Raw genomic sequence first — 12,647 nt, forward strand, 5'->3', positions numbered from 1 at the left:
ATGAAATCTTGCCATTTGAGCATGTATGGATGTAGAGGGTATTAAGCTACATGAAATAAGTCAGTCAGAGGAAGACAAATACAATATGATTTCATTTATATGTGGAATCTAACAAACAAAACAAATGAGCATACAAACAAACAAGAGACTCTTAAATACAGGGGACAAACTGGTGGTTGCTAGAGGAGAAGTGGGTTGATGGATGGGCAAAATGAAGAAAGAGGATTAAAGAGTACAAACTTCCAGTTACAAAAAAAAATAAGTCACAGAGATGGAAAGTACAGCATAGGAATATAATCAATAATATTGTAATAACATATATGGCGACAGATGGTGACTACGTTTATTGTGATAAACACTGAGTATAGTTTTTTAATTACTATGTTGTACATTTAAAATTAATAAAACATTTTATGTCCACTAATTTCAATAATAAAAAAGGATATGTATTTTTTTTATGTTATATAAGATTAACATGAAAAAAACAGCAAAAGGGGCATCTGGTGGTTCAGTCATTTAAGCTCAGGTTATGATCCGCAGTTGTGGGATTTAGCCCTGAATCAGGCTCTGTGCTGAGTGTGGAGCTGCTTAAGATTCTTTATCTCCCCCTCTCTCTGCTCCTTCCCTGCTCACACACTCTCTCCTGCTCTTTCTCACTCTCAAAAGAAGGGAAGGGGAAGGGAAGAAGAGGAAGAAGAGGAAAAAGAGAAGGAAGAGGAAGAAGAGGAAGAAGAAGGAGGATGAGGAGGAGAAGAAGAAGGGAAGGAGAGGAGATGACAGGAAAGAAAGAGAAGGGAAGGGAAGGAGTAGAGGGGAGGGAGGGGAGGCAAAGACAAAAAAGAAAAATAAAAAAACAGCTTTCCACATGGAAAAACCATAAATTGGATTTCACCACATACTATATACCAAAATGAATTCAAGACAGATTAAAGGTGTAAAACATCATAAACAAGACTTTTTAACCTTTGGATTTTTAAAAGTTTTTTAAATGTTTATTATTTATTTTTGAGAGAGAGAGAGAGAGAGAGAGAGAGAGAGAGAGAAGAGTGGGGGAGGGGCAGAGAAAGAGGGAGACATAGAATCTGCAGCAGGATCCAGGCTCTGAGCTGTCAGCACAGAGCCCAACACAGGGCTTGAAATCACAAACCATGAGATCATGACCAGAGCCAACGTCAGACACTTAACTGACTGAGCCACCCAAGCGCCCGATATAACTTTTGGATTCTGATCGATCTTCATATAATGGCAGCCACATAAATCTGTCCATAAATATCATGCACAAAAGATGTAAAATTGAAAACAGTTACAAAGGAAACCACATATACCTTGCCCTATCATTGCTAGGAGATAGGAAAAACCATAAATTTCAAATTGTGTGTGAAATAAACCACAAATTCCAGCTGCGATAACTATTGGAGTGTCCCCCACCACTTGAAGCTATGGATGCAGAGAAGAGAAGAAGCTTAAAGATCCCAAGTGGAAGATGCAAAAGGTGTGGAGGACATAATAATGTCTCTAAAAAGAATGTCCATTACTAAACGCTAAAAATATGGGAGATTAGAACGGCTATTAAACGGAAAAGTGTGGGAAGTTATGTAAATCCCTTCTGGAATCATTTAAAAACTCAAAGTTTTCTGGTAACCAATTCTTAAACATGATGTATTTTCCTGATTAAGTTACATAAAAACGTTTACCTTAAATGGCCATACATAACGTTTTGATTACCAAATGTGACACATCAACAACACAAAAAAGAACAAAAACAGTACAGAGAAAGTCATGAAGAGGAGAGAATAATGATCTTTGTTTTTTCAGAATTATACCAGAAATCTTTCTCTCCTCGAAAAAGTCAATCAGTCAATACAAACACAGTCTTGCTTTTTCTTTTAAACTCCTGTGCTTCTGTGAGTGCTCTCGATTCAGAGTGACTGCTAAGCCTATTTTCATATCTGATTGGATTTCTTTCTTTTTTAAGGCTGAATAATATTTCAGGGTATGTATTTTTTTTTTCAATTCTCATTTATTTTTGGCTCTTGGGGCAATGTTATCTTGTGTATGTATTTATTTATCCATTCATTCATCCATGGACATTTAGGTTTTTTCCTATCTTGGTTATTGTAAATAATGCTACAGTGAACATGGAAATGCAGATACATATTCAAGATCCTGATTCTACTCCTATGGATAAACATCCAGAAGAGGAAATGCTGTACCATATGGTAGTTACATTTTTAAATTTTTGAAAATTTCCATAATGTTTTCTGTAATGAGTGTACCAATTTGCTCCCCACTAATAGTATAACAGGATCCCCTTTTCTCCACATCCTCACCAACATTTGTTTTCTTTTGTTTTTTAAAAGTATCCATACTAACAGGTGAGAGGTGAAATTATTTCACTTTCGTTTTGATTTGTGTTTCTCTGAGGATTAGTGACGTTGAGCACATCTCATATTTGCTGGCTATTGGTAGGACTTCTTTGGGAAAATGTCCGTTCAGGTTCTTTGCCCATTTTGTAATGAAGTTATTTGCTATTTTGCTATTGAGTTGTATGAGTTCTCTATATATTTTGGATATTAACCCCTTATCAGACAAATCCTATGGGAATATTTTCTTCCATTTTTTTCACTTTGTAAATTGTTACCCTCATTATGTGCAAGCTTTTTAGTTTGATGTGACACTGAATTCATTTTTCTAGTATTTTGTGGAGAATTTTTGCATCTATACTCTTCAGGAATATAGCCTTTAGTTTTCTTCTCTTGTAGTATCCTTATGTACCTTTGGTATCAAGGTAATGTGGGCCTTATAAAATGACTTTGGAAGCATTTCTTCCCCTTCAATTTTTTAGAAGACTTTAACAAATATTAACACTAATTCTTTAAATGTTTGGTAAAATTTACCAGTGAAATCATCTGGTCCTGGACTATTCTCAGAAAGTTTTTAATTCCTGATTCAATCTCTTTATTTGTAATTGATCCATTAAGATTTTATATTTTTTTCATGATTCAGACTTGATACATTTTATATTTCTAGGAATTTATCCATTTCTTGTTAGGTCTTCCAAGTTGTTGCCTATAATTGTTTACAGTAGTCTCAATATCCTATGTATTCTTGTAGTATCAGTTTTAAAGTCTCCTTTCTTTCACTTATAATTTTATTTATCTCAATCTTCTCTATTTTTTTATTAGTTTAGCAAAAAATGTGTCTAGTTTTTTATCCTTACAAAAACAAATTCAGTTTTCATAATCTTTTCTTTGGTTTTTATACTACTTACTTTTGCACTATTTTATTTCCTTCCTTCTGCTAGCTTTTGGTTTAGTTATTATTTTTCTAGGTCTTTGAAATGTAATGTTAGATTGTTTGAGAACTTTATTTTTCTTAACTATCTGTTGTTATAAGATTTTAGAAATATTTTTGCTGTATCCTATGACTTTTGTATGCTCTATTTCCATTTTTGTTTGTCTAATATATTTCCCTTTTTATTTCTTGTTTGGCGCAATGATATTTCAAGAGTGTGTTGTTTAGGGGTGCCCGGGTGGCTCAGTCGGTTAAGCGTCCGACTTCAGCTCAGGTCATGATCTCATGGTCTGTGGGTTCAAGCCCAGCATTGGGCTCTGTGCTGACAGCTCGGAGCCTGGAGCCTGCTTCTGATTCTGTGTCTCCCTCTCTCTCTGCCCCTCTCCTGCTCACACTGTCTCTGTCTCTCAAAAGTAAATAAATGTAGGGGCGCCTGGGTGGCTCGGTCGGTTAAGCGTCCGACTTCGGCTCAGGTCATGATCTCACGGTCCGTGAGTTCCAGCCCCGCGTCAGGCTCTGCGCTGACAGCTCAGAGCCTGGAGCCTGTTTCAGATTCTGTGTCTCCCTCTCTCTCTGCCCCTCCCCTGCTCATGCTCTATCTCTGTCTCTCAAAAATAAATAAACGTTAAAAAAAAATTTTTTTTAAAAAGTAAATAAATGTAGAAAAAAAAATTTTTTAAGAGTGTGTTGTTTAGGGGCGCCTGGGTGGCGCAGTCGGTTGAGCGTCCGACTTCAGCCAGGTCACGATCTCGCGGTCCGTGAGTTCGAGCCCCGCGTCGGGCTCTGGGCTGATGGCTCGGAGCCTGGAGCCTGTTTCCGATTCTGTGTCTCCCTCTCTCTCTGCCCCTCCCCCGTTCATGCTCTGTCTCTGTCCCAAAAATAAATAAACGTTGAAAAAAAAAATTTAAAAAAAAGTGTGTTGTTTAATTTTCACATATTTGTTAATTTTCCAGCTTTATATTGTTATTGATTTCTCCTTTCACACCGTTTTGACCAGAAAATATACTACATGTTATTTCAATCTTTTTAAATTTGTTAAGATTTGTTTTATACCTAAAAAATGATCTATTTTGGAATATGTTCCATGTGCACTTTAGAAAAATGTGTATTTTGCCACTTTTGGATAAAAGTTTCTCTAGATAGCACTGGGTGTTGTATGTCAGTGATGAACCCCGGGAATCTATATCAAAACCCAAGAGCACACTTTACACACTGTGTGTTAGCCAATTTGACAGTAAATTATTTAAAAAAAAAAAAAAAAAGCAACTTTTTTTTTAGATGCCTTTTAGATCCATTTAGTCTTAGGTCCATTTACTGTTTCCTTATTGATTTATAGCTGCATGATCTAAAGCTTAGTTTTAGTGTTGTTGAAATTAGGGTACTGATGGCCTCCACTATTATTGTGTTGCTATCTATTTATCCATTCAATTCTATTAATATTTGCCTTACATATGTATGTAGTCTGATATTGGGTGCATATAGAGTTTTTATATCTTTTTGATGAAGTGATCCTTGTATCATTTTACAGTGACCTTCTTTGTGTCTTGTAACGGTTTCTGACTTAAAGTCTATTTTTCTGATATAAGGATAAATAACCCTCTCTCTTTTGGTTACTATATGTATAAATATCTTTATCCTTTCCTTCCCTTCTGCCTGCATGTGTTCTTAAAGGTAAAGTTGAGTTTCTTATAGGTAGAGTTAGATAAAAAATGAATATAGTTGGATCTTCATTTTTCTAAAAAATCCATTTAGCCATTCTGTGCCTTTGATTGGATAATTTAGTCCATTTACATTAGAGAACTTACTGCCGATGTGTTCCTTGTTTCATAGGAAACTTACTATAAAACACTTACTGCCAATGTGTTCTGTTTTATAGTTTCTTCCCCTTTCTTCCTCTCTTGCTAACTTCCTTTGTGACTTGATTTTTGTACTGGTTTGCATCAGTTGTTTTTTCTTTTTTTTTTTTAAGTTTATTCATTTTGAGAGAAAGAGAGAGAGAGAAAGAGAGAACGCATGCAAGCAAGGGAGGGACAGAGAAAGAGGGAGAAAGAATCCCAGGTAGGCTCTGTGCTATAAGTGCTGAGCCTCTTGTGGGGCTTGATCTCACAGAGATCGTGACCTGAGCTAAAATCAAGAGTCCAACGCTCAACCCACTGAACCACCCAGGTGCCCCAATTTTGTTTCAATTCTTTTCTCTTTATCTTTTGTGTCTCTACCACACAACATACACCTCTTCTCAAGTGCACATGGGACACACACAAAACTTGATTATTAATTCTCAAAGAAAACATAAATGTCACAAAGTAGAAATATTACAAAAAGTATTTTCTGATAATAATGAAATAAATCTAGAATTTAAAATAAAATTGAGAAACAAAAGGCCCAACCATCTTGAAATTTGGAAACCTGCACTTAACACTAAGAAAGGACGTACAGACAAAAACATTTAAAAGTCACAGAATTAAAGAATGAATTAAGTTGCTAAATAAAAAATTAAAAAGAAAGCAAAAATAATACAAACTATAAGAAAGAAAACAAACAAGATAAAAGTAGAAACTAATAAATAACCAAAAATAGTCTATCAAAGCAATAAAACAAAAATCTTATTTTTAGAAAAAATTACAATGTAGACAAACCACAGCTAATCAAAGATAAAAAAGGATGAAGACACACGTAAATAATAAGTGCTAAGTGCAATTATTATCTGATAAACAGCAAATTAAAAAAAAATCACTAAATAGTGGTGCTACATGGGTGGAGGCAGGAGGCAAGGAAGATTACAGAAGTCAAAAGTATACAAGGGGAATACCCAGCCTCGGGCATCTGGCTGGCCCCTCTTATCTTGTTTTTACTAGCTTTTCTTCTCAATAGAAACTTCAGACACCAAACAAAACAAAGAATACAGAAATTATACAGATAGTACAGAAGTCACTAAACAACAATAAAAAACCCACCTATATTCCACAGAAATTAACAAAAACAAATCCTGAGGAGACAGAATGTGATTTCCAGAGTTACTAAATTATAATATCCAAAATGTACACTTTAAAAAAAAAAGTGTAAATTAAAAAAAAAAAATGCCCCATGTACAAGAGAAATAAACAGAATCTATCCCTGAGAAAGCACAGATATTGGACTTACTACAAAAAAACGTTTTAAAAACCTTTTAAATAAGCTCAAAGAGAAAACAAAAACAAACAAAAAACAACCAAGAGAATGATGGATGAACAAATCACGATATCAACAAAGATACAAAAATTATAAAAAGGAACCAAACTGCAGCTAAAAAATATAACAACTGAAACAAAAGGACCTGGAATAAGTGAATATCCACATGCAAAAGAATTGCATCTCTACATCACATCATATACAAAATGTAATTAAAACTGCATAATTGACTTAAATATAAGAGCTAAAACCATAACATTCCTAGAAGAAAATATAGATATAACTCATGGCCTTGGATGGGTAGTAAGTTCTTGGATATGACACCAAAAGCAGAAACATAAAATTTTGGACTTTATCAAATTATAAGCTTTTGTGTAATTATATTATCAAAATTGGACTTTATCAAAATTACAAACTTTTGCGCAACAAAGGACATTATCAAGTAAGTGAGAATACAACCTAGGGAATAAGAGGAACATTTATTAACCACATCTCTGACAAGGCTCTAGTATCCAGAATATAGAAAAAAACAATTACAACACAGCAAGAAAAAAAGATAAACTACCCAATTTTTAAATGGACAAAGGACTTAATAGGCATTTCTTCAAAGAAGATATACAAGTAGCCAAGAAGCACATGAAAAGACGCTCAACATTAACAGTTGTTAGGGAAATGCACATCAAAATCATAAGAAACCACTTCATACCCACCATGAGGCCATTTAATAAAAGGAAAATCATCATTGTTGGCAAAACATGGAGAAATTAGAATTCTTATACACTACTTATGGGAATGTAAACTGATGCAGACACATTGGAAATTTTTTTCTCAGTTTCTCAAAATGTTAAAAACAGAGTTAGCATATGACCCAGGAATTCCACTCCTAGGTATATACCCCCAAGAAGTGAAAAAAAGTTCTAAAAAATTTATACACACGTTTACAGCCACACTCATCACAATAGACAGCGGAAGTTATCCAAATATTCATCAACAGATGAATAAACAAAATGCAGCATATCCAAACGATAGAATATTACTCAACCACAAGAAGGAATAAGTACTGATTCATTCTACAATGTTGATAAACCTCAAAAATATGTTGAGTGAAAGAAGCCAGATATAAAAGCTGACTTGTTGTAGGATTCCATTTACATGAAATATCTAGAATAGGTAAATCCACACACACAGAAAATAGATGGGTAGTTTCCAGGATCTGGGGGAAAGACAAAATGGGGAATAATAGCTTAATGGTATGTCTTTTTTTTTTATTATGAAATTTATTGCCAAATTGGTTTCCATACAACACCCAGTGCTCATCCCAACAGGTGCCCTCAATACCCATCACCCACCCACCCCTCCCTCCCACCCCCCATAAACCCTCAGTTTGTTCTCAGTTTTTAGGAGTCTCTTATGCTTTGGCTCCCTCCCTCTCTAACCATTTTTTTTCTTCCCCTCCCCCATGGTCTTCTGTTAAGTTTCTGCAGCCACTCTGGAAAACAGTGTGGAGGTTCCTCAAAAAATTAAAAATAGACCTACCCTATGACCCAGCAGTAGCACTGCTAGGAATTTACCCAAGGGATACAGGAGTACTGATGCATAGGGCCACTTGTACCCCAATGTTTATAGCAGCACTCTCAACAATACCCAAATTATGGAAAAAGCATAAATGTCCATAAACTGATGAATGGATAAAGAAATTGTGGTTTATAGACACAATGGAATACTACGTGGCAATGAGAAAGAATGAAATATGGCCTTTTGTAGCAACATGGATGGAACTGGAGAGTGTTATGCTAAGTGAAATAAGTCATACAGAGAAGGACAGATTCAATGGTATGTTTTCTTAATGGATGAAAATATTTTAGCACTAAGAAGGGTGATTGTGCAACTTGTGAATGTACAAAATACCACTGGATTATTCACTTCAAAATGATAAATTTTACATTATGCGGATTTAATCTCAATTTTAAAAAGGCAAAAGATATAAATACTCTGAAAACAGATAAAAATATAGCCACTTGCCTGGCTTCCTCCCCCAGAAGACTTGCTCACACCACATCTTCCAACTCGTAAGTTTTGTGGAGCCTTGCTTCCAGTGGTGGTGGCAACAGGTCTCATTTCATAAGCAGACCGGTGCACACCTGGTTAAAATATGTCACATTCAGGCCAGGGACCAAACACTGTCTACAACAGGCAAAGAGTCTCCACAAACAACTGGTCTAAAGGATAAAGTGGCCAGGACAAAACAGCAGAGTACATGTAGCACACACTAGAGACTCTCCCAGAAGTGCCAGGCACTGGGGAACAAGGGACACTACACAGCAGGGCACTATGCGACCTCTTCCTCATAAGGCCATCACTCTCAAGAACAGAAGACATAGCTGACCTTCCTAACCACAAACAGGCACAAAGACTTAGACAAAAAGAAAAGACAGAGAAATCTACCCCAAATGAAAACAGAATAAGGCCACAGCCAGAGAACTAACAAAATAGATATAAGTAACAAGAACAGCAGGAGATTTTTCAACAGAAAATTTCCAAGCCAGAGGGTATGGCATGATATATTCAAAGTGCTGAATGGGAAAATCTGAAGCCCAGAATACTCTTTCTAGCAAGCCTATCAAGAGAAGGAGACACAAAGAGTTTCCCAGGGCATAAAGCAACTGTATTTTCAGGGAGTCCAAACTACTCAGAAAATTTCTGTCTGCTACATAATTCTCCCCTATACAAAGAGTTACACAAAATACTGCCATCATAAAAGCAGTTAATTAATAGCACTAATTGTGCTTGGGTAGTGACCAAGTTCAACTCAGAGACTTGGTGTTGCCAGCCAGAAATGAGTCTGTTATGAGAATTGTCTCCTAGAATCACATTGGTTTCTAAAGAAAGTAAGAAGAAAAGTGGTTAATGAGTCACCTAGGGGGTGACATCTGTTTTTGTAAATCACCATCTCCTTCCCCTACTAAAATTTAGTTTTTGTTTTTATCTAACCATCTATCATCTATCTATCTATCTATCTATCTATCTATCTATCTATCTATCTACCTACCTACCTACCTACCTACCTGCCTATCTGCCTCTTTATATTTTCCCATGAAGGCAAAAGAAAGCTCTTGAAAAACAAGGAAAGCAAATAAAAAATATAACAGGAAGGGGATAATTGCATCAACAATTGTAGCATTGCAATGTCCCTCAGCCTTTGAGTAACTTCTTCTAACAGTATAAACCAAGAGGTTCTGACAGATCAGCCTCATTCTATATTATTCTAGCTTTGGGTCTAAGTTTGTAGTCAACCAAATAAATCAAACTGTTAGGGTTAATCCAAGCCATCTGAGCTAACATATTAAATACAGAATCATTGTTTAGTATACTAATATCATTAAATATGGCCAATCCAACATTTTATTCCTTCCATCCAAGTCAAACACTCTTAGGATCCATTCCCATATATAACGTTCCAGGTGTCTATTGATACAGATATGTAAAATCTTACAGTTATTTTGTTGTATACTGCATCTAGTCATGGATTCCATTTTGCCCCTGACTCACCGGAGCTTTCTGGGACTTGAGCCTGACTATAGGACTAGGAACAATGTGAAGAGGTGGGAACAGGCACTGGTAATTGTCAGCAGTCCCCCTCTGGTAACCAACTCAGAAGAGGTCATTATAGTTTTCAGACAAGCACAGACAAATCTCTTCATATAGAGAAAAGAAAAGATGCTCCCACCAGTAAATGAGGATTGAAAGATGTTCTGGTTTCTGAGTTTGTGTTGCTGGGACTTTCTACATCTTGGGAGACTAAAGTTTTTCTCATGTTGACATTCTCCTTGATCTATTTAGGGATCGTCCCAGGAAATTTCTTCATTTTCTTTCTGGTATTTTTTTTTTATTCCCATTTACACTTTCCTGTGTACTTCCTTCTGGCCAACCAGTCCCTCATTGATGTGGACTTTTCTTTACCACAGTTCCCAAGATGATTATAGACTTTTTTAATGAATGCAAGATTTCTTTGCAAAGTTTCAGGGCACAGACATGCTTCATCCACATAATGGGCAGAGCGGAGATGGTGTTAGTTATAGCCATAGTGTCTGACAGGTACGTGGCAATCTGTAAACCTCTTCAGTACCTGGACATCATGAACCCTAAAATACATGTTTCATTTGTAACTACTTGCTGGGTAACTGTGGTGAACTACTTATGTCTCCATTTGTTTTCGTTACAAACGTGTGCTTTTGTGGTTATATTAGAAGTAAAAACCTTCTATTATAACTTTTCCAGAATCATCAAACTTGCATGCAGAGATGGAGCCAAGTTTGAATTTATTATTGCTGCCAATAATAACATCATGAGCATGGGCACCTTCTTTTTACTAATCCTTTCCTATATCCTTATTTTGGTCACTGTCTGGAAATGTTCTCAGAAAGACTTACCCAAGGCATTTGTCACTCTGTCAGCTCACATCACTGTGTTGACTCAGTTTTTTACCTTACTCATGTTTCTATTTTGTTTTGTTTTTTTGGTTTTTGACCATAATCACAGTCTGTTTTATTTATTTTTTTAATATGAAATTTATTGTCAAACTTGTTTCCATACAACATCCAGTGCTCATCCCAACAGGTGCCCTCCTCAATGCCCATCACCCACTTTCCCCTCCCTCCCACCCCCCATCAACCCTCTGTTTATTCTGTGGCCTTTCCCCACTTCTTCAAGTGATAAATACCTGTTCATTGTATTGACTCACTATAGTATTGACTTTGCTATCACCTCTGTCTTTAATCCTTCCATCTATCTATACATAATAGAACAAAGACATAAAAGTAGCAATAAAAAGATTGAATGAGCAGGAACATGTCAGATTTTGCTGACTGAATGTGACTCTGGAGCTCTAAAACTATACATCCACTAAGTATTCACTTTGGATACTTCCACTTTGGGTATTTCCACTTTGGATACTTCTGACATTTAACATGACCATATCTGAACATAATATCTATATCACTGAACAGATTCCTACTACTAGAGCATTTATTCATAACCTCTACTACCATGGGAAATGTGAATCCACCATGATATGGGTTATTTTAACAGAGAGTATCACTATCTACTAAATAATACTTACGATTGAAATTGTGATCATTTTGACAGAAGACGGACATAATGACATCTCTTCTGCTTCCCAAAGATTTGCAAATGAAATGCAAACACACTTTGGAGAATGTCAGGAATCATTACATCAAATATACGCAGGACTAGTAATTCTAATTATTCAGGCTGTGTTCCCTCAGAAGAAGATCCAAAAACAAAATTTTATTGCCAGTAGTTTATTTGGAAATTGATTTTTGAAAATCTCATCAAGGGAATAGGAAGTGAGACAGAGATGTGAAGATTGCTTATGTTGATAAATGTAAATGGGGTGCAAGCCTAGAATGGCCCTCTAGGTTACTCTATAAATTCTGTGGCTTAGAATTGTCCCATTTTAAGGGAAAGGAACTGGAATACTTCTTCATTTGTAAAGGGTGCAATAACTCCTTAGTATGTCCAGTCCAGAATACTGTGCATGATAGGAAGGAAGCCAGAGGAAAAACCATCAGGTAGACTTCCAGCTGCTGGAAGTAGAAAACTATCTCTTTCTTTGAAAACAATAAATGCAAAGGTATATTCCACTTTTTAAAGAACTCAGGCCCCATTTTACCTTATCCTGTCAAAGATTCTCTAACGTGATGGCTGTTTTCAATTTCGCAAAAGGAAGACTTAAAACAGAAGTGACAAGCTATAGCAGCACCGTTGCTCAGAGCTGATAGTTATGTTCCCCTCTATTACCCATTCTAAAGCCCCCATCATCAGGCAGTTCTTCTGATGATCTATGTTACTTGACTACTGAGACGATCCAGTTTTTTTAAGAGTAGTTTGAGCCCTGATTAATATGTTCTTGTCAATCTACTGTTGCTACAATTGCCCTATTATAGTTAATCATACATCATGAAGCCAACAAGGCATGCCTCATTGAATCCCTAGTTTTAGAAAATCTCTTTGCTGTATCATTAAGAAGCAACCTGGTATTTATCCACTATGGGATAAAAATGAGGTAACTCAGTCTTCCAAATGCTGGTCTTCAAATCTGAGGAACGCCAAATGACATAAAAGCAGTTAAACATTTTAGGTTTATTATAACCCATACTGTGTCT

General features: G+C 36.0%; 1 pseudogene; it reads left to right on the top strand.

The window, feature by feature from the left end:
* The first annotated feature begins 2,138 nt into the window (after positions 1 to 2,138).
* LOC112855636 (olfactory receptor 4F21-like) lies at positions 2,139 to 11,327 on the top strand (annotated as a pseudogene).
* The last annotated feature ends 1,320 nt before the right edge of the window (positions 11,328 to 12,647 follow it).

This window comes from Puma concolor, chromosome B3 (genome assembly GCF_028749965.1).
Source record: "Puma concolor isolate L17-30 chromosome B3, mPumCon1.1.hap2, whole genome shotgun sequence".
Classification (NCBI taxonomy): Eukaryota; Metazoa; Chordata; class Mammalia; order Carnivora; family Felidae; genus Puma; species Puma concolor.